The sequence below is a fragment of the Canis aureus genome, chromosome 34 (assembly GCF_053574225.1).
Source record: "Canis aureus isolate CA01 chromosome 34, VMU_Caureus_v.1.0, whole genome shotgun sequence".
Lineage (NCBI taxonomy): Eukaryota > Metazoa > Chordata > Mammalia > Carnivora > Canidae > Canis > Canis aureus.
The window spans coordinates 33831562-33854608 of record NC_135644.1 but is presented as its reverse complement, the minus strand read 5'-3'; the positions used below and the strand labels follow the sequence as shown (position 1 = coordinate 33854608).

Genomic DNA, 23047 nt, shown 5'->3' with positions numbered 1-23047 from the left:
TTATTTTCATTTATTTTCTTTGATTCTATTTTATTAATTGCCTTATTTTATTTTTTATGTATGTACCTTATATATTTCTTATTTTTACTTTCATGGAACATTAATTGTGTTTGTTATTTTGGGATTTAGAATCTTTTTACAAGGAGGCCAAATAATCTAGTGGTTTTTTGGGGGGAGGGCAGTTATTGTTTTTCTTGGTTTTTCTTTTTCTTCCTACTTTCTTTTCTGGAAAATATAATGAGATCGAGAAATTCACCTCCATAAAATAACATGAGGTAGTATTCACAGCCAGGAAGTCCATCAAAACAAATATATGATGTCTAAATACAGTTTAAAACAATGATTATAAAGATAGCAGCTGGGCTGGAAAAAGAGCACAGAAGAAAAATAGAGAATCCGTTACTGTAGAAATAAAGAACTAAAATTTAGTCAGGCGAATGTTAAAAATGGTATAATTGAGATGCATTCCCAGGTGGAAGCCTTAAAAACAAAGAAATTTATGGGCCACAGAGGCAGATTTAGGGAACTCAGCCACTTATTAAAACAATAACATTCATATCATAGGAGACTCAGAAGATGAAGGGAGAGAAAAGGTGGGCCTTACTTATCCAATAGAAATGACAAATACCCACCATTGCTTCAATGTGGATGTAACTGGAAGGTATTATGCTGAGTGAAGTAAGTCAATCAGAGAAGGACAAACATTGTATGTTCTCATTCACTTGGGGAATATAAATAATAGTGAAAGGGAATATAGGGGAAGGGAGAAGAAATGTGTGGGACATATCAGAAAGGGAGACAGAACATAAAGACTCCTAACTCTTGGAAACTAACTAGGAGTGATGGAAGGTGAGGAGGTTAGGGAGCTGTATGAATGGGTGACGGGCACTGAAAGGGGCAGTTGACAGGATGAGCACTGAGTGTTATTCTGTATGTTGTCAAATTGAACACCAATAAAAAGTGAATATATTATTTAAAAAAAAAAGAAAGAGGGAAAGAAAGAAATAGTGGCACCTTGGTGGCTCAGTCAGTTAAGCTTCTGCCTTAAGTCAGATCATGATCCACGTCCCAAGGAAGGCTCCCTGTTTAGCAGGGAACCTGCTTCTCCCTCTCCCTCTGCCCCTGTCACTCATGGTTTTTCTCTCCTCTCTCTCTCAAATAAATAAATAACATCTTTGAAAAAGAAACTAAAAAAAACAAAGCCACAAGAAGAGAAATCTCCCATGTAGAAGAATTTCAAACAATTTTTGCAGACATTCCACCCTCAAGTTGATCAGCATAGCTTCCCACTCTTACATGTGGAATACACATAGAAACTTCCTTCTACAAAATATATTATGAAAAACTTAAAATAATAATGATAATATAATAATAATTTAATAATAATAATAATAATAATAAGAAGAAGAAGAAGAAGAAGAAGAAGAAGGAGAAGAGGAAGAATCACTTAACTACAGAGAAAGATGACAAACACTACCTCAGCAAGATGATCAGATCGATACCAAGACTGATAAATCATGTTGATAGTATCTATCCTTTATATGATATAATGAAAATGGCAGTATATCTCTGTATATAATCCACAAAAACAGTTCAATCATGAGATAAACGAAAGACATGTCTCAACTGAGGGAAATTTTCAAAATACTCTACTTCTCAAAGTATTCCAGTGCAACAACAAGGAAAGGCTGAAAGACTGTCACAATCCTGAGGAGCCTAAGAAAACAGGAGGACAAATGGAATGTGATATGAGGGATGGTAACTTAGCAAAAACTAAGGAAATCTGAATAAAGTATGGTCCTTGGTTAATGCAACTATTTTAATATTGATTCATTAGCTAATATTTGTACCATACTGATATAAGATATCAATAATTGGATTAATTGAGTGCAAGTGCATACGAATGCTCTGTACTATCTTCTCAATTTCCCTATAAATCTTTCTTTTTTTTCCTAATAAATAAGATTTATTTTGAAAATTGACTTAAATGAATCAGGCTCCAAGTGTGAAGACATTTTAAGAATAGTTTAATTAACTTTTGCCTTATTCTTAAAGACTTCCTTCGATGGGAACAAAGTAATAATTTTATATCAGAAGGAAAGAAAACATTTATGAACACATATAATGTCTCCTCAACCTGAAAAGCAGGAATGGATAATAAATAGCAAAAATCAGATAAAAAATACTTCTATTATAATAGACACCATATTGCAAGTGCATTTAAAATTAGCAATGCATAACATTTATTTCCTTGACATTTGTCTTCCAAAGAGTTCAAACTGTTTAGTGTCAGTTGAAACAGGGGAAGAATCTCAGGGAAGAATCCTTCACATAATAAGAGGACCACTGGTAATAATATATCTCAGTTCTTTCAAATCCATAAAGATGCAATTCCTGAGGAGTGACTGAACTGTGAAGAAAGAGATGAGAAACCGTCATCCCTCTGAATTACTTGTGTCAGAATATTTTAACCATAGTACTACGGATAGTAGTAAATTATCCTTATTAGCAGGAAATACGTCTCAGATTGGAATCTGAGCAATCAGAAGGGCAGAGAAAAAACTCTTTGAATTGCTCTTCATCTTATAAAGAGAAAGGACAGCTTTTTTATGTACGAAGTCAGTTGTCAAGATAGCATTAGGGAATAAGAGTCTGTAGCATGGAATCCCGCTGCACAGCTGGGACGCCCGCGCCCCAGGTCTTCCTGATCCCAAATCCCTGGGCCTGTCCCCCACACACGCTGCCAGGCTGAGGTCATTAGCAATTGCTCTCTTAGGAGCTCCGGGGAAGGGGGAAGGAGCTAGATAGGATGGGAAGGGACACAAGGAGGCCAAGAAAATGAAGGCTTTTCCACTTTAAGTTCAGCGTTCGAACCCGTCCAGCCATCCCAGGCCCCCGTGAAGAAGAGATGAAATTTACATTACTTCAGTTACAGGAAAAAACCAAAAGTTTACAGCTTAATGCCCTGGAAAGCCCCACAATAGAATAAGAACAGAGCCCACGCCAAGGGCTGGAAGCGCCTATTAGAATGAGAACAGAGCTCAATGCCCTTGAAGGCCCCATATCAAAATGTAAACACAACTTGAGGAATTGCTCCAGCCCTTTTGGAGGTCCCCGAGACAAGCCCTTAAAAGCAAAACACCACCTTGGGTCCAAGTCCCTGCTCTGCTTTGTCGGGTGTACTTGGACGCAAGCTCGAGTTTGGAAATCAACCCTTCTGTGTTTGCATCAGTGTCAGGTCCGTAGTGGTTTCTCGGATTCACAATCTTGGGCACAACACCCCCATGTCCCCTCCCACCTGGGCTGAACCACTATCTCCTCCCAGCCAGGCTGACACTCAGTCACCTCCCCGCCCACAACTGCTGGGTACAGGCCCTCACACAGCTGTCACGGGCACGGTGGACACTTTCGCCATGCCTGGCCTCCCAGAGGAAGGAAAGAGGTTTCGGCAGGACACACTCCCATGGTGGCCCCAGGGCTCCCTGCCCAGCACAGCAGCTCATGACAGGTTGGGGTCTGTGTCCCTGACTCCTGCTCCTCCTCCCCAGGTTTCCCACAGGAAATGAAGGAGGACGCCCTGGTCTCCTCCAGGGACATCTTGGAGGTAGACTCGGACGTCAACAGGATGTTCGGCAGCCACACCATATTTTGGGATGGCTAGGGGGTCGGGTGAGGCTGCTGGGCCAGGGGTCTTCGGGACACCAAGGGAGGCCCGGGACCTTCTGGGTAGGGAAAACGGGACTACTGAGGCCGGGGGAGCAATAGCAGCCAAAAACACACTGCTCCATGGTAGGATGCTGGGGCTGACACCCGTGCCCACACTCCCGGTGTCTCGGGGATGAGGAGGCCACTAGGATGGGGCCTCCAGGGGTAGCCATGGGAGCTGAAGACCAAAGAGGAGAGGGACGGCTCCCTGAGAAGCAGGGGATGGGGTGGGGATGTGGGGGGCAGGAACCGGACCTGGGGGCCAGGCTGCATAGCCGCGGCTGGAGCAGGACCACATCGATCCCATGAGGGTCGGACGGGTCAGAGTGACACCCACTCTCGGTGTTTTATATTATTCTAAATTTTATGCATTTAATTTGAGACAATTTGCAATTTGAAAGCATATATTATAAAATGACCCCCAGATAATGCCTCTGGTCCAGCCAGGACCCTGCACTGACCACACAGAGCCCCAGGGGCAGGTGTCACTGCAAACCCCAGACTACTCGCCTTTAACTGTAGATGTCTCCTTAGCATCATAGAGGAAGATTTCCTGTGCCCGCAGGCCCCTCACGACATCCCCCACATTCCCCACTCTCACACCATCCTCCTACATCATCATCCCCAATGGTATCCCACCTACACATCCCCCTCACACCCACACAGCCCCACACAATCCGCACTCACACTATACCCCAACACCATCACCCCTACACAATCCCCCACACTCTACCACCATCATACTCCTGCCACACCATTGGCCCCCAGCAATGACCCGATGCAGGTGCCATCCTGTGCGACAAGCTCAGCCTCCCCAGGGTTCTCTGAATACCCTAATCCCATCAGAAGACCGGGTGTCCCATAGAGTACTCAGGGGTTGCAGGGAGGAGGGAAGACAGGAACCCCCCGACAGGGTGGGTGCAGTTGAGTGGTGCAGAGGACCCACTGTGCCCTGACTCCGCCCACTGTCCCTCATTTAGGGCGTCAAACACTGCACAGGACACCAGCCCCTAACCCATGGGGATCTGGGCTGGCCTGGCCCTGGGCTCTGTGAGGGCTGGGGTGATTTGAGCCCCCACCACAGGCCCAACACAAAGACTAATGGGATCCAGCCCAAACGGCCCTGACTAGCCCTGGATTCTGGCCCCGGGCTGAGCCAGCCCTCTCACAGCTGGATGGTGGGCTCCACCCACACCCACACCAGGAGGCTGGCTCCGACAGGTGCTGGGGCCCCAGGGAGCCTGAGGCCAGGGTCCAGCTGCCCTGTGGAGACCCAGCACAGAAGCCCATGAGCTGCAGGTCCAGGTCAGCTCTGCTGTCCTCAGAACCGTCTGTCAGACTGAAACCTCAGGACACATGCCCCCACCCAGTGTCCACACATGCTTCCAGGTGGGGGACTCTGGCATCCGTCCCCAACCCATGTTATTCTTGCCCTTCCCTAAAGGACAGAAAGGTCTCCCTCCCCAGGGGAAGGCGTGCACCCTCGGCTCTGAGCCCGTTTACTGTAGAAAGTCAATAAAGTCTTGTGGTGTGAAAATGCACAGCCAGCCTGCTTCTGTGTCTCCCAGAACACTGTTCACGGGGCATGGAGAGACCCCCAGAGAGGAGGAGGGGGTACCACCTAGGCCCCACCAGCCCCTACAGGGGCGCCGCCAGGAACACCCAGCTGACGTCCCCACGTGCCTTCCACGGGTGGCCAGATGCCGGGGTCAGGACCCAACAGACTTTACTGGGACTCAGGCTGTGCCCCAAGGGCCAGGAGGGCCTGGGACAGAGAGACACCAGGAAGCCTCAGGTCACCAGGGTCTATGCAAAGCGACCCAGAGGTGTGTGCTCCCTCTTTCCAGGAGGCTGTGGCTTGCCGGGTACGGGGCACTTCCTCCCCTCCCCGCATCCCTGTGCCTGTGCGCCTGGGGCAGAGAGGGCCTGCTGGGCAGTCAGCATGGTTCTAGAAGGGATGTTAGGACAGTAGGCCTTTGAGTTGTGCCCAAGATTGTGAATCAGAGAAACCACTGAGGAGCCAACACCGATGCAAACTCCCAAGGCTTCCTTACAATCTGGAGCTTCTGTCCTAGTGCACCCGACACAGCGGAGCAGGGATTTGGACCCTGAGACTAAGACGCGTAGCAGCTTTATAGGGGCCATTGGCCCATGGGAAACACAGAAAGTTGCACAGTCGTGTCGGTCCACATGCAGGTGGCCGATTGAATTACACCTTGCCCTATAGGATCCACTTGACCTGGTCTATTTCTTTGGTCAGAATCGGCGTGCAGTTTTGGCGGGCACAAAGCAGGGTTACATTGTTATGAGCCGATTTCCGATTACGGTGTGCCCAGCGGCTTGACTGGGTTGGGGCAACGCCTTAAGACATAAGCAGGTCATGTGGGGTTCATAGGGGAGGTGGCGGTTGTAGCACAAAATTGAAACAGTCCTGCTCTGCTTGTCCAGGGGTAGGGGATTTTTGATAAATTTCCTGGGCCCCACACTTGAAGATCATGCACCTGGGCCACCCTCACCAGGTGGACTCACTGTGCACACCTTGTGGTGCTGGATCTCTCACACCAGTGTGTAGAGGGCACCCTCCTCACCCTAGTGAGTAGGGGCTGGGTGAGCATGGGGCTTGTCCTGAAGGCCAGGCAGCACAGAGGACCGAAGAACACCAGCCCCATCACCACCCCTACTCCCACACACAGGCTGCCCCATGGCTCCCCGTAATGGGCACCTGGCACCTCTGGAGATCCTCCCAGGGTGGCTCCGAGGTCCAGCTCCCTCTGGAGAGCCATCGGGGAGAAGAGAAGCAGGCGGCGCTCGGGAGACCCACTGCCGGACATGGGATTGTGGCCGAGCCAGATCTTCCACCTCAGCTGACCCTCTGGCTGAAATTCACCTCAAGAGCGAGCCCTGGGTCAGCCAGGAGAGCCCAGCTAGCCACCCAGCATCAGCACCAGAAATGATGTTGTACCAACCATTTCGGCATTTGGGTGACCCAGCCGGAAGATCTGATAGCTGCATGTGATAGCTTCATGTGATAGACACACACACACCCCACAACCAACAAAAGTCAGAATCCCCCCAATGTTGTCAAACAGCAGCTGGATGGTTACATACATGACGCCGTGGTCCCCAATAGGATACCTGGAAGATGCTATAAACCATGACTGCAGAGGTGCTGGAGGCACGGAGATGTGCCTCTTGTGTTCCAAAAAGGAGCGCAGAGGGGCAGAAAGCATCCTACAGAGGGGGGGGCCCTCCTAGGAAAGGACACCAGGTCCCTGTGAAGGCCATGGAAGGTGAAATAATTCCTCTTCTATTTCAGCTTCTGCTTTTCCTACTAAATGCCATTTTCCACAATCATAATAGCAAAAATTTATTTTATGTTTTTATATTTCTTTTATTGGAGTCCAATTTGTATGAATTCTTGCTTCAGCAAGTGTGTCATTCAGGATAGAAAGAGAGAGAAAGATTTTCCCAGACAGGCAAAGTATAAAGGAGTTCATGATCACTAAATCAGTCCAGTAAGGAATTTTCAGAGGGACCATTCTAGTGGGGGAAAAAAGAGACCAAAAGCAACAAAGACTAGAAAGGACCAGAGAACGTCACCAGAAACACCAACTCTACTGGTAACACAAAGGCACAAAGTTCATATTTTGAATAAGCACTCTGAATGCTGATACTAAATGTCCAATCAAATGATATAGGGTATCAGAGTGCCTTAAAAAACAGGACCCGGGATGCCTGGGTGGCTCAGGGGTTGAGCCTCTGCCTTTGAATCAGGATGTGATCCTAGAGTTTGGGATCGAGTCCCATATTGGGCTCCTGGTGGGAAGCCGGCTTCTCTCTTGGCCTAATTTTCTGCCTCTCTCTCTCTCTCTCTCTCTCTCTCATGCTCTCAAAAATAAAATCGTTATTAAAAAAGCAAGGTCCATAGGTATGCTGCCTACTAGATGCTCACCTTAGACCTATAGACACCAGCAGATTGAAAGTCAGGGGATGCAAAATCATCTATCACGCTAATGGTTATGAAAAGAAAGCTGGGGGACCAATGCTTATATTAGAAAAACTAGATTTGAAACCAAACCCTGGGGGACACCTGGTGGCTCAGTGGTTGAGCATCTGCCTTCGGCTCAGGGTGTGTTCCTGGGATCCCAGGATCGAGTCCCACATCGGCATCCCTTTGGGGAGCCTTTCTCTCCCTCTGCCTATGTTCCTGCCTCTGCTTCTCTGTGTATCTCTCATGAATAAATAAATTAAATATTCAATGTCAAAAAAGAAACAACAAATACTGTAAGAAGTGATGAAGAAGGGCATTATTTCATAGTTAAAAAGACTCTATCAGGATCAAACAACTAAATATTTATGCTGCCAACATGGGAGTACCTAAATATGGAAAACAATTACCAACAAACGTACAGGAACACACTGATAATAATACAATGACAGGGGATTTTAACACCCACCCACTTATGGCAATGGACCGATTGTCTATGCAGGAAATCAACAGGGGAACAATAGACTTGACACACTGGACCACAGGGACCCACAGATATAGTCTGAACATTTCTTCCTAGAGCAGAATACACATTCCTTTCAAGTGCACATGGGACATTCTCCAGAACAGATCATATCATGGACCACAAATCAGCACTCAACAGGTACAACAGGTTCAAGAAGGTTGATATCACACCCTGTATATTTTTGATCACGATGCTATGAAACTCGAAGACGACAGTAAGAAAAAATTTGGACAGACCAAAAATAGGTGGAGATCATGAACTTCCTACTAGAGAATGAATGGAGCAACCAGGAAATTAAAGAGGAAATTTAAAACAAATGAAAACATGTTTCTCCAAACCTCTGGGATGTAGCAAAGGCAGTCCAAAGAGGGAAGTACATAGCAATACAGGCTTACCTCAGGAAACAAGAAGTCTGGGATCCCTGGATGGCGCAGCGGTTTGGTGCCTGCCTTTGGCCCAGGGCGCGATCCTAAAGACCAGGGAATGAATCCCAAATCGGGCTCTTGGTGCATGTAGCCTCCTTCTCCCTCTGCCTATGTCTCTGCCTCTCTCTCTCTCTGTGACTATCATAAATAAATAAAAATTAAATAAAATTTTTTTAAAAAAAAGGACACAAGAAGTCTCTAATACACAACCTAACCCTACACCTAAAGGAGCTGGAAAAGGCATAGCAAACAAAGCCTAAAGCCTACAGAAGAAGGGAAAAAATTAAGATGAGAGCAGAAATAAACAATACAGAAAAAAAAAGCAGTAGAATGGAATAATGAAACTAAGAACCGGTTCTTCAAAATAATTAATAAAATGGATCAAGCCCTATCCAGCCTTATGAACGAGAAAAGAGAAAAGACCTAAATAAATAAAATCACAAATGAGAGAAGAGTGATCACAATCAACACCAGAAAAATAAGACAATTATAAGGGAATACTATGAAAGAATATACGTTAACAAACTGGGAGACCTGGAATAAATGGACAAATCCCTAGAAATGTGCAAATGAGCAAAATTGAAATAGGAAGAAATAGAAAATGTGAACATTTCCATAACTAGCAAAGGAATTGAATCAGCAAGGCACCTGGGTGCCTCAGTGGTTGAGCATGTGCTTTGGCTCAGGTCATGATCCTGGGGTCCTGGGGAATCAAGTCCCACATCAGGCTCCCTGCATGGAGCCTCAGGTTTCCCCTGCCTATACCTCTGCCTCTCTGTGTCTCGCATGAATCCATAAATAAAATCTTAAAAAAGAAAAAAGATAAAAAGATGAGAAAGGACCGAAATAAAATCAGAAAAGAGAAAAGAGAAATAAAAACCAACACTAGAGAAATACAAAAGATTATAAGAGAATATGATGAAAAATTGTATGCCAGCAACCTACAACCTGGAAGAAATAGATCAATTCCCTGAAATATATAACATAGCAAAAATGAAAAATGAAGAAATAAGAAATTTGAACAGACAGTTAACCAGCAAAGAAATTGAATCAGGAATCAAGAATCTCCCAACAGGAGATGCTTAGATCAATAGAACAGAATGGAAAGCCAAAACAAGATACAAACATGTATCTATGACCCATAATGGACAACAAGGCAGGAAGGAATATCCAATGGCAGAAAGACAGTCTCTTCAACAAACCCTAACCCTGACCCCAGCATAAGAACAAATGGTGTTGGGAAAACCAGGCAGCCACATGCAGAAGAATGAAACTGGACCACTTTCTTACACCATATATATAAAAAATAAATTCAAAATGGATGAAAGACCTAAATGTGAGACCAAAAAACATATAAAGAAGAAAAGATAGGCAGCAATGACTTTGACATTGGCCATTGGATCTTCTTTCTAGATATGCCTCTGAGGTGAGGGAAACAAAAGCAAAAAATCCTATTGGGACTTCATCAAATTGAAAAGCTTCTGCAAAGTGAAGGAAACAACCAAAGCTAAAAGGCAACATACAGGAGGAGGGGCAAGATGGCGGAAGAGTAGGGTCCCCAAGTCACCTGTCCCCACCAAATTACCTAGATAACCTTCAAATCATCCTGAAAATCTTCAAATTCTGCCTGAGATTTAAAGACAGACCAGCTGGAATGCTACAGTGAGAAAAGTTCACGCTTCTATCAAAGGAGGATGACTAGGGAAAAGAAATAAAGAAACAAAAGGCATCCAAGGGGAGGGGCCCCATGAGGAGCCGGGCTAAGGCCAGGCGGTGTGCCCCCTGGTCAGGAGAGCTTTGTTCCAGAGAAGCAGGATCTGCACCAATCTTCCTGGGCAGAATGGCGCCCACAGGGATTCAGAGCAGGACCCCAGGAAGGCAGGGATACCCACGGATTCCCTGGGACACTAAGAGACACCTGCACTCCCAAGAGAGTGCACCATGCTCCTTAAGTGCTGCAGGGCACGTGCACTGACTTGGGAGCAGCTCAGCGGGTTTCGGGCAGGGCTCTGCGTGGAGCAGGTTGCATGCCCCGGGGGCAGCTTGGTGGCAGTGCCTCAAGCAGAGGAAGTGGCTCCGTGCAGAGGGGGCTGTGCGGCTCCGGAAGCAACTCGGAGGTGCTCAGGCGGTGGCTCCCTGAGGGGCTGTCCGACCAGGAGCAGCTCAGAGGGGCTGGGCAGCAGCTCCAGGGAGATGCGGCTGCACAGACAGGAGCGTGAATCCAACAGCGCAGGCTCCAGAGCACAGGGCGCCAGGACACAGCACAGGATTAGGCCTCCCCGGGGACAGGCAGAGGCCCGGATGGCCCAGGACAGCAAGGACGCTCCTGCCCAGAGCTGAGCAGATCAGCGGTCACGTCCCAGAGCCTCCAGGCCCTGCAGATGGACTGCTCTGGAGTTACTGTGGGTGCTGAATACAGATATCCAGAGCTGGCCGCTGCCACTGGGGTTGTTCCTCCAGAGGCCTCACGGGGTAAACAACGCCCACTGAGCCCTGCACCAGGCAGTGGACAGAGCAGCTCCCCCAAGTGCTAACATCTGAAAATCAGCACAACAGGCCCCGCCCCAGAAGTCCAGCTACACGGACAAGTTCCAGGGGAAGTCAATGGACTTAAACTATACAGAATCAGAAGATACTCCCCCATGTTTTATTTTTTTGTTTCTGATTGCTTCACCCTCCCTTTTTCCCCCTTCTTTCTTTTTCTTTCTCTTTTTATTCTCTTTTTTCCTTCTATCTTCCTTTATTCTTTTTTCTTTTTTTCTTTCCTTTCCTTCTTTCTCTCCTCCTTTTTCTCCTTTTCCCAATACAATTTGTTTTTGGCTACTGTACTGAGCAAAATGACTAGAAGGAGAAGCTCACCTCAAAAGAAAGAATCAGAAACAGTCCTCTCTCACACAGAGTTACAAAATCTGGATTACAATTCAATGTCAGAAATCCAATTCAGAAGCACTATTATACAGCTACTGGTGGCTCTAGAATAAAGCATAAAGGACTCAAGAGACTTCATGACTGCAGAATTTAAATCCAATCAGGCAGAAAGTAAAAATCAATTGAATGAGATGCAATCCAAACTAGAAGTCCTAACGACGAGAGTTAACAAGGTAGAAGAACGAGGGAGTGACATAGAAGACAAGTTGATGGCAAAGAGGGAAACTGAGGAAAAAAGAGACAGACAATTAAAAGACCAGGAAGACAGATTAAGGGAAATAAACGACAGCCTGAGGAAGAAAACCTACGTGTAATTGGGGTTCCCGAGGGCGCCAAAATGGACAGAGGGCCAGAATAAGTATTTGAACAAATCCTAGCTGAAAACTTTCCTAATCTGGGAAGGGAAACAGGCATTCAGATCCAGGAAATAGAGAGATTCCCCCCTAAAATGAATAAAAACCATCCAACACCTCGACATTTAATAGTGAAGCTTGGAAATTCCAAAGAGAGAGAGAAGATCCTTAAAGCAGAAGGAGACAAGAAATCCCTGACCTTTATGGGAAGGAGCATTAGGGTAACAGCAGACGTCTCCACAGCGACCTGGCACCCCAGAAAGGGCTGGCAGGATATATTCAGGGTCCTCAATGAGAAGAACATGCAACCAAGAACACTTTATCCAGCAAGGCTCTCATTCAAAATGGAAGGAGAGATAAAGAGCTTCCAAGACAGGCAGGAACTGAAAGAATATGTGACCTCCAAACCAGCTCTGCAAGAAATTTTAAGGGGAACTCTTAAAATTCCCCTTTAAGAAGAAGTTCAGTGGAACAATCCACAAAAACAAGAACTGAATAGATATCATGATGACACTAAACTCATATCTATCGATAGTAACTCTGAACATGAACGGGCTTAATGACCACATCAAAAGGCCCAGGGTTTCAGGCTGGATAAAAAAGCAGGACCCATCTATTTGCTGCCTACGAGAGACTCATTTTAGACAGAAGGACACCTACAATCTGAAAATAATGGGTTGGAGAACCATTTACCATTCAAATGTTCCTCAAAAGAAAGCAGGGGTAGGCATCCTTATATCAGGTAAACTAAAATTTACCCCGAAGAATGTAGTGAGAGATGAAGAGGAACACTAAATCATACTTAAGGGATTTATCCAACAAGAGGACTTAACAATCCTCAATATAGGCCCCGAATATGGGAGCTGCAAAATACTTAAACCAATTAATAACCAAAGTAAAGAAATACTTAGATAATAATTATCTTATACTTGGTGACTTCAATCTAGCTCTTTCTACCCTCGATAGGTCTTCTAAGCACAACATCTCCAAAGAAACGAGAGCTTTAAATGACACACTGGACCAGATGAATTTGACAGAAATCTACAGAACTTTACATCCAAACTCAACTGAATGCACATTCTTCTCAAGTGCACATGGAGCTTTCTCCAGAGTAGACCACATACTGGGTCACAAATAGGGTCTGAACCGATACCAAATGATTGGGATCGTCCCCTGCATATTCTCAGACCATAATGCCTTGGAATTAGAACTAAATCATAACAAGAAGTTTGGAAGGAGCTCAAACACGTGGAGGTGAAGGATCATCCTGCTAAAAGATGAAAGGGTCAACTAGGAAATTAAGGAAGTATTAAAAAGATTCATGGAAACTAATGAGAATGAACATACAACCATTAAAATCTTTGGCATGCAGCAAAAGCAGTCCTAAGGGGGAAATACATCACAATATAAGCATCTATTCCAAAACGGGAAACTACTCAAATACAAAAGCTAACCTTACACATAAAGAGGCTAGAGACAAAAAAAAAAAAAGCAGATAGATCCTACACCTAACAGAAGAATAGAGTTAATTAACATTCGAGCAGAACTCAAGGAAATCGAGACCAGAAGAACTGTGGAACAGATCAACGGAACGAGGAGTTGGTTCCTTGAACGAATTAATAAGATAGATAAACCATTAGCCAACCTTATTAAAAAGAAGAGACAGAATATTCAAATTAATAAAATCATGAATGAGAAAGGAGAGGTCACTACCAACACCAAGGAAATACAAACGATTTTAAAAACATATTATGAACAGCCATACACCAATAAATTAGGCAATCTAGAAGAAATGGACGCATTCCTGGAAAGCCAGAAACTGCCAGAACTGGAACAGGAAGAAATACAAAACCTGAACATGCCAAAAACCAGGAAGGAAATTGAAGCAGTCATCCAAAGCCTCCCAGGACACAAACGTCCAGGGCCAGATGGCTTCCCAGGGGAATTCTATCAAACGTTTAAAGAAGAAACCATACCTATCCTACTAAAGATGTTTGGGAAGTTAGAAAGAGATAGAGTACTTCCAAATTCGTTCCATGAGGCCAGCATCACCTTAATTGCAAAACCAGACAAAGACCCCACCAAAAAGGAGAATTACAGACCAATAGCAATGATGAACATGCATGCAAAACTTCTCAACAAGATACTAGCCAATAGGATCCAAAAGTACATGAAGAAAATTATTCATCATGACCAAGTAGGATTTATCCTCGGAACACAGGCTGGTTCAACACTCGTCAAACAATCAATGTGATTCATCATATCAGCAAGAGACAAACCAAGAATCATATGATCCTCTCATTAGATGCAGAGAAAGCATTTAACAAAATAGAGCATCCATTCCTGATCAAAACACTTCAGAGCATAGGGAGAGAAGGAACATTTCTCATCATCTTAAAAGCAATCTAGGAAAAGCCCATTGCAAATATCATTCTCAGTGGGGCCGCACTGGAGGCCTTTCCCAAAGATCAGGAACAAGACAGGGATGTCTACTCTCCCACTGCTATTCAACATAGTACTGGAAGTCCCAGCCTCAGCGGACAGCATAAAGACATCAAAGGCATTCAAATTGGCAAAGAAGTAGTCAAACACTCCCTCTTCTCAGATGACATAATACTTTACCTAGAAAACCCAAAATCCCCCACCCCAAGATTGCTAGAACACATACAGCAATTTGGTAGCGTTGCAAGATAAAAAAATCAATGCCCAGAAATCAATGGCATTTCTATACACTGACAATGAGACTGAAGAAAGAGAAATTAAGGAGTCAATTTCATTTACAATTGCACCAAAAAGCTTAAGATACCTAGGAAGAAACCTAACCAAGGAGGTAAAGGATATACCCTAAAAACAATAGAACACTTCTGAAAGAAATTGAGGAAGACACAAAGAGATGGAAAAATATTCCATGCTCATGGATTGGCAGAATTATCATTGTGAAAATGTCAATGGTACCCAGGCAATGAACACGTTTAATGCAAACCCTATCAAAATACCATGGACTTTCTTCAGAGAGTTAGAACAAATTATTTAAGATTTGTGTGGAATCAGAAAAGACCCCGAATAGCCAGGGGAATTTAAAAAAGACAACCTTATATGGGGGCATCACAATGCCAGATTTCAGGGTGTACTACAAAGCTGTGGTCATCAAGAGAGTGTGGTACTGGCACAAAAACAGACAAATAGATCAATGGAACAGAATAGAGAACCCAGAAGTGGACCTTGAACTTTATGGTCAACTAATATTCAATAAAGGAGGAAAGACTATCCATTGGAAGAAAGACAGTCTCTTCAATAAATGGGGCTGGGAAAATGGACATCCACATGCAGAAGAATGAAATGAGACCACTCTCTTTCACCATACACAAAGATAATCTGAAAATGGATGAAAGATCTAAATGTGAGACAAGAGTCCATCAAAATCCTAGAGGAGAACACAGGCAACACCCTTTTTGAACGTGGCCACAGTAACTTCTTGCAAGATACATCCACGAAGGCAAAAGAAAAAAAAGCAAAAATGAACTGTTGTGATTTCATCAAGATAAGAAGCTTTTGCACAGCAAAGGATACAGTCAACAAAACTAAAAGACAACCTACAGAATGGGAGAAGATATTTGCAAATGATGTATCAGATAAAGGGCTAGTTTCCAAGACCTATAAAGAACTTCTTAAAATCAACACTAAAGAGACAATCATGAAATGGGCAAAAGACATGAAGAGAAATCTCACAGAGGGAGACACTGACATGGCCAACATGCACATGAGAAAATGCTCTGCATCACCTGCCTCAGGGAAATAGAAATCAAAACTAAAATGAGATACCACCTCACACCAGTGAGAATGGGGAAAATTAACATGGCCGGAAACCACAAATGTTGGAGAGGATGCAGAGAAAAGGGAACCCTCTTCACTGTTGGTGGGAATGTGAACTGGTGCAGCCACTGTGGAAAACTGTGTGGAGGTTCCTCAAAGAGTTAAAAATAGACCTGCCCTACGACCCAGCAATTGCACTGTTGGGGATTTACCTCAAAGAGTCTTTAGAGCCACAAATCCCCTCCTTAGCTCAGCTCATGAGAATCCTGCCATGCCTATTCTCACCCCAGAGAAGACTAGATTTTGATTCTCTGGGGAGGCCACTGACTTGGTGGAGTCAGGCTATCTTTGAAACCAAAATCTAAATAGAGTGCATCAAACTAAACTGCCCAAGATGCTAGGAGTCCCAGTGCAGGCACATGGCAAGACAGAAACTCTAACCATACACAGACATAACCCTTACCCTACACTTAAGCCTAATGTTAACCTAACCCTTAAACAAGAACTATCACTAATTAAAAACCAAACACAAACCCCAAGACCGAAACACATTCACTGAACCTACCTGCCAAGCCACACCCTAACTCCTAAACCTATTCTGAGGTTTCCTTAACCCTGACCTTACCTTAAATCTAATCGTAACCCTAACCTCTAACCCTAACCTTAACTTAATGTACTCAAATCCTATTCCTAACCTTAATTTGTACCCTAACCCTAACCCTCTAATACTAACCCTATCTCATACCCCAAACTGTACACTACCCATACCCTAAAACTAATCCCTAACCCACTGCCTAAACCTATCTCTTACCCTTTTCCAAAACCGTACCCTGACCCTGACCCTGACCTGACCCCATCCCTAACCCCTAACCAAACACTAACCCCAACACTAGCACTAAACCCTAAACCTAGGCCTAACTTTAACTCTAACCCTTAACGTTAACCCCTAACCCTAACTCACACCCTAACCCTTAACCCTAACTGCAAACCTAATCACAACCCTAACACTAAGCATAACCCTAACCCCAACTCCTAACATCCTGCCCTAATCCCTAAGCCTAAACCCTAACCGTAACTCTAAATCCTGTCCCTAACACTAACCCTAACCCCTTTCCCTAATCCCTAACTCCCAGCCTAACTCCTAACCATTGACCCTTACCCTTATCCCTCACGCTATCCTCTAATCTGTAACCATAAGCATAATCACTAAACCCTAACATCTAACCTAACTTAACCACCAACTGCCTCCCCTCCTTGACCCTACCATTCATTCTACCCATTCACTTACCCTGTGGTTCTGAGTAGTCCCTTCTGAGGTGGACGTGGCCCCCAACGGCACCTCCAGAGTCCTCCAGGGGGTCCTGAGGAAGCCAGGATCCTGTGAGTGTGGATGTGGCCCCACGTGTTCCTGAGTCATAGTCAGCGGGTCCCGAGGACAACGGGTCTCCTATCACTGTGGACTATGCCTCACATCCTCTGGAAGCCTCACAGCAGGTCCTCAGAAGGCCGAGGGCTCCTGTCAGCCTGGACATGGCCCCATGGCCCCCAGAAAACTCACTGCGGGTCCTGAGGGGGCTGTGGGCTCCTGTCAGCGTAGACCCAGCCCCATATGTCCTGAAGCCAAACTGCTGATCCTAAAGAGGCTGGAGACTCCTGTCAGTTTGGATTCGGCACCCACATTTTTCTTACGCCTCACCACAGGCCCTGACAAGGCTGGGGTCTTCTGTCTGCATGGAAGCATCCCCATATTTCCCGAAGTCTACACCGGGGGTCCTGAGGACGTCAGCGTCCTGTTGTGTGGGCGTGGCCCCAAGTCCTCCCATAGCCTCACTGTGGATTCTGAGGAGGCCAGGGCTCCTGACACCATGGATGCGCCCCCACCTTCCAGAAGACTCAAATTATGTCCTGAGTGGCCCAGGAGCTCCTGACAGAGTGGACGAGGCACCACAGCTTCCTGAAGCCTCCCTGCAGGTCCTGAAGTGGCCCAGGTGTTCCTGTCAGGGTCGATGCGGGCCCACATCTATCCTGGGAATCTGAGCAATCAGATGGGCAGAGAAAAAACACTTTGACTCGCTCTTCGTCTTATAAAGACAAAGGACAGCTTTTCTATGTACAAAGTCAGTTGTCAAGATAGCCTTAGGGAATAAGAGTTGCAGCATCAGGGATCCCTGGGTGGCGCAGCGGTTTGGCGCCTGCCTTTGGCCCAGGGCGCGATCCTGGACCCGGGATCAAATCCCACGTCGGGCTCCTGGTGCATGGAGCCTGCTTCTCCCTCTGCCTGTGTCTCTGCACCTCTCTCTCTCTCTCTCTCTGTGACTATCATAAATAAATAAAAATTAAAAAAAAAAGGGTTGCAGCATCAAATCCCGCTGCACAGCTGGGACGCCCGAGCCCCAGGTCTTCCTGATCCCAAATCCCTGGGCCTGTCCCCCAACACAGGCTGCCAGGCTGAGGTCATTAGCAATTGCTCTCTTAGGAGCTCCGGGGAAGGGGGAAGGAGCTAGATAGGATGGGAAGGGACACAAGGAGGCCGAGAAAATGAAGGCCTTTCCACTTTAAGTTCAGCGTTTGACATGTCCAGCCATCCCAGGCCCCTGTGAAGAAGAGCTGAAATTTACATTACTTCAGTTACAAGAAAATAACAAAAGTTTACAGATTAATACCCTGGAAAGCCCCACAATAGAATAAAAACTGAGCCCAGGCCAAGTGCAGGAAGCCCCTATTAGAATGAGAATAGATCTCAATGCCTTTGAAGGCCCCATATCAAAATGTAAACAGAACTTGAGGGGGAATCCCTGGGTGGCACAGCGGTTTGGCGCCTGCCTTTGGCCCAGGGCACAATCCTGGAGACCGGGGATCGAATCCCACGTCGGGATCCCGGTGCATGGAGCCTGCTTCTCCCTCTGCTTGTGTCTCTGCCTCTCTCTCTCTCTCTCTCTCTCTGTGACTATCATAAAAAAAATAAAATCTTAAAAAAAAAAAGAAGTTTAAAAAAAAAAACTTGAGGAATTGCTCCAGCCCTTCGGGAGTACCCTGAGACCAACCCTTAAAACTAAGCTAAAACCCACCTCAGGGTCCAAGTCCCTGCTCTGCTCTGTCGGGTATACTTGGACACAAGCTCAAGCTTGTAAATAAACTCTCATGTGTTTGCCTTGGAGTCAGCTTCTCGGTGGTTTCTCGGATTCACAATCTTGGGCACAACAGTCTGAGATAAAAAAACAAAACCAAAAGAAGCTCGGACACAGGTAGAGTGAACGCAGGGTTCTGAGAGAAGCCGTGGAGACCTGGGGGCTTGGCCGCTCTTCTGTGGAGGCCCCAGCAGACTGGGGTGGGGGATGCTCTGCTCCAGAGCCAGAGGACCCAGAGACCCCAACCGCATCCCGCCTATTAGGGACAGGTCTCAGGAACAGGGCAGCGCAGCCCGCTGAGCCCAGAGGCGCTGACGCCCAACCCGCCTCTGACCCCCGCAGGTGCATCTCCCAGGCCGATGTGCACCTGACAATCAGCGCCATGGCCCATCCCCAGACCCCACACAGAGCATTCGCTGCCACCAAGTTGTTGGACCACAGTGGCTGCAGAGCTTAAGCTCTGCCTGGAAAGTAGGGTCTAGATTCCTTTGTACTTTGTGCTCTTTTTTCATTTATTTTCTTTGAGTCTTTTTTATTAATTGCCTTATTTTAATTTCTATGTATGTACCTTATATATTTCTTATTTTTACTTTCATAGTACTTTAATTGTGATTCTTTTTTTAATTATTTTTCAATTTATTTATGATAGTCACAAACAGAGAGAAAGAGAGAGAGAGAGAGAGAGAGAGAGAGAGAGAGGCAGAGACACAGGCAGAGGGAGAAGCAGGCTCCATGCACTGGGACCCCGATGTGGGATTTGATCCAGAGTCTACAGGATCATGCCCTGGGCCAAAGGCAGGCACTAAACCACTGCGCCACCCAGGGATCACTTTAATTGTTTCTAATTTGGGATTTAGAATCTTTTAACAAGCAGGCCAAAATAATCTGGGTTTTATTATGTTTTGTTTTGTTTTTTTGGGGGGAGGGCAGTTGTTATTGTTTTTCTTGTTTTTCCTTTTTCTTCCTTCTTTCTTTTCTGGAAAATATAATGAGATGGAGAAAATCACCTCCATAAAATAACATGAGGTCTACTCACAGCCAGGAATTTAATCAATACACATAGATGATGTCTAACTACAGTTTAAAACAATGATTATGGGTTCTCTCGTTAGTTCGCCGTGGTCTTCTCAGCCACCCGCTCCAGTCTCCGAGCTTCCGACTCGCGGACAGGCGCACTCGGCGCAGAGAGGCCGGACTGCGAGTCGTCGCCTGAGTGCCTACATCTGAGAAGTTAAAGGCACTTGTAGAACTTCTGCCACACAGCCCGTGGGTCTTGCAGCACATTTGTAAGCATGGCTGCCATCCGGAAGAAACTGGTGATTGTTGGTGATGGAGCCTGTGCCCTGATAGCTTAGAAAACATCCCAGAAAAATGGACCCCAGAAGTCAAGCACTTCTGTCCCAACGTGCCCATCATCCTGGTTGGGAACAAGAAGGATCTTCGGAATGATGAGCACACAAGGCGGGAGCTAGCCAAGATGAAGCAGGAGCCGGTGAAACCGGAAGAAGGCAGAGATATGGCAAACAGGATTGGTGCTTTTGGGTACATGGAGTGTTCAGCAAAGACCAAAGATGGAGTGAGGGAGGTTTTTGAAATGGCCACGAGAGCTGCTCTGCAAGCCAGACGTGGGAAGAAAAAATCTGGGTGCCTTGTCTTGTGAAACCCTGCTGCAAGCACAGCCCTCATGCGGTTAATTTTGAAGTGCTGTTTATTAATCTTAGTGTATGATTACTGGCCTTTTTCATTTATCTATAATTTACCTAAGATTACAAATCAAAAGTCATCTTGCTACCAGTATTTAGAAGCCAACCATGATTATTAATGATGTCCAACCCACCTGACCACCGAGGTCCTCCTGACACCGCTCTAACAGCCCTCCTCTGCACTCCCACCTGACACACCAGGCGCTAATTCAAGGAATTTCTTAACTTCTTGCTTCTTTCTAGAAAGAGAAACAGTTGGTAACTTTTGTGAATTAGGCTGTAACTACTTTATAACTAACATGTCCTGCCTGTCATCTGTCAGCTGCAAGGTACTCTGGTGAGTCCCTACTTCAGAGCTTTACTCCTTAACAGATTGTATTGGCATAGCTCTGTGATGGTCATCCAGTTTTTTGAAAATGTGCTTATCCAGAAAGGCTCAAGTCCATGCAGCTGTGGCAGAGTTACAGTTCTGTGGTTTCATGTTAGTTACCTTATAGTTACTGTGTAATTAGTGCCACTTAATGTATGTTACCAAAAAATAAATCTATCTACCCCAGACTAGATGTAGTATTTTTTGTATAATTGGATTTCCTAATACTGATATTTGTCATCCCTGCAGAAAGTGTATTGGTTTTTTTAAAAAAGAAAGTGTATTTGAAAATAAAGTCAGATGGAAAATTCAAAAAAAAAAAAAAAAAATAAAACAATGATTATAAAGACAACAGCTGGGCTAGAAAAAGAGCACAGAAGAAAACTAGAGAAACCTTTACTGTAGAAATAAAAGAACTAAAATCTAGTCAGGACAATGTTAAAAATGGTATAACTGAGATGCAGTCCCAAGTGGAAGCCTTCAAAACAAGAATGGTATGGATCACAGAGACAGACGTAGGGAAGTCATCCACTTATTAAAACAATAACATTCATACCATAGGAGACTCAGAAGATGAAGAGAGAGAAAAGGTGGGCCTTGCTCAGACATTAGAAAAAACAAATACCCATCATTTGCTTCAAAGTGGATGGAACTGGAAGGTATTATGCTGAGTGAAGTAAGTCAATCGGAGAAGGACAAACATTGTATGTTCTCATTCATTTGGGGAATATAGATAATAGTGAAGGGAATATAAGGGAAGTGAGAAGAAATATGTGGTAAATATCAGAAAGGGAGACAGAACATAAAGACTCTTAACTCTGGGAAATGAACTAGGGGTGAAGGAAGAGGAGGAGGGCGGGGGTGGGGGTGAATGGGTGACGTGTACTACCGGGCTGAGCACTGGGTGTTATTCTGTATGTGGGCAAATTGAATACCAATAAAAAGTAAATTTATTATTAAAAAAAGGAAAAAGAAAGAAAAAGTGGCATCTGGGTGGCTCAGTCACATAAGCTATTGTCTTAGGCTCAGATCATGATCCAATTCCCAAGGCAGGCTCCCTGTTTGCAGGGAACCTGCTTCTCCCTCTCCATCTACCCCTCTCGCTCTTGGTTTTTCTCTCCTCTCTCTTTCAAATAAATAAATGACATCTTTAAAAAGAAACAAACAAACCCAGAAGGAAGAGAAATCTCCCATGTAGAAGAATTTCAAAGAAGTTGTACAGACATTCCACCCTCAAGTTGATTAGCATAGCCTCCGACTCATATGTATGGAATACACATAGTAACTTCCTTCTACAAAATATAATATGAAAATGTGTATATAAAAATGATAATATAATAATAATAATAATAATCACTTTACAACGGAGAAAGCTGACAAACACTACCTCAGCAAGATGATCAGATTGATACTAAGACTGATAAATCATGTTGATAATATCTATCCTTTATATGATATAATTAAAATGGCAGTATATCTCTTTATATAATCCACAAAGGAGTTTAATCATGAGATAACAGACATTTCCCAACTGAGGTAAATTTTACAAAATACTCTACTTCTCAAAGTGTTCCAGTTCAACGACAACAAGGAAAGGCAGAAAGACTGTCACAATCCAGAGGAGCCTAAGAAAACATGAGTACAAATGGAATGGGATATGAGGGATGGTAACTTAGCAAAAACTAAGGAAATCTGAATAAAGTATGGTCTTTGGTTAATGAGAATATTTTAATATTGATTCAAGGCTAATATTTGTACCTTCCTAATATACCACCAACATCATATCCCTACCCCACAACATCCACCCCCACACCATGGGCCCCCAGCAAGGACCCAGTGCAGCTGCCCCCTGTGGGACATGCTCAATCTCCCGGAGGTTCTCTGGATACCCTCCTCCCATCAGAAGCCCAATTGTCCCATAGAGAACCCAGAGGTGGCAGGGAGGAGGGAAGGCAGAGATCCCCGAAAGGCTGGGTGTAGGTGAGTGGTGCAGAGGATACATTGGGCCCTGCCTCCGCCCGCTGTCTGTCCTGGAGGGCGGCACACCCTGCACAGGACACCAGCCCCTAACCCAGAGGGATCTGGGGTGACCTGGCTCTGTGCTCTGT

General features: G+C 45.1%; 1 long non-coding RNA gene and 1 pseudogene across 2 annotated transcripts in view; one reads left to right on the top strand and one right to left on the bottom strand.

Moving 5' to 3' along the window:
* LOC144304760 (uncharacterized) overlaps positions 1–23047 on the bottom strand; it is a 478638-nt gene that overhangs the window by 1905 nt on the left and 453686 nt on the right. The window lies entirely within an intron of this gene.
* On the top strand, positions 843–21127 carry LOC144304551 (transforming protein RhoA pseudogene; annotated as a pseudogene).